This window comes from Penaeus monodon, chromosome 20 (genome assembly GCF_015228065.2).
Source record: "Penaeus monodon isolate SGIC_2016 chromosome 20, NSTDA_Pmon_1, whole genome shotgun sequence".
Lineage (NCBI taxonomy): Eukaryota > Metazoa > Arthropoda > Malacostraca > Decapoda > Penaeidae > Penaeus > Penaeus monodon.
Window position 1 is genome coordinate 25350280 of NC_051405.1, and position 243 is coordinate 25350522.

Here is a 243-nt window from a genome sequence, read left to right on the forward strand (position 1 = left end):
GGTTTAGGATCTTCGAGAAAGCGGCATCTCTCGGGACGAATTATGCGCCCAGCTCCACCGCCTTCACTAGACTTTCATTACCTTTATCTCATATTTATGGAGATAATTTGCATAGTCTTGTATGTTGAATATCACTAGCCTTTTGTTTTATATGTGCCGCCATGACGGATAGGCCTATTTGAATTTTCCATTCACCCGAAATTCAACTTTATATACAAAAGTGTGGAAAGACTGCGGTGCGTT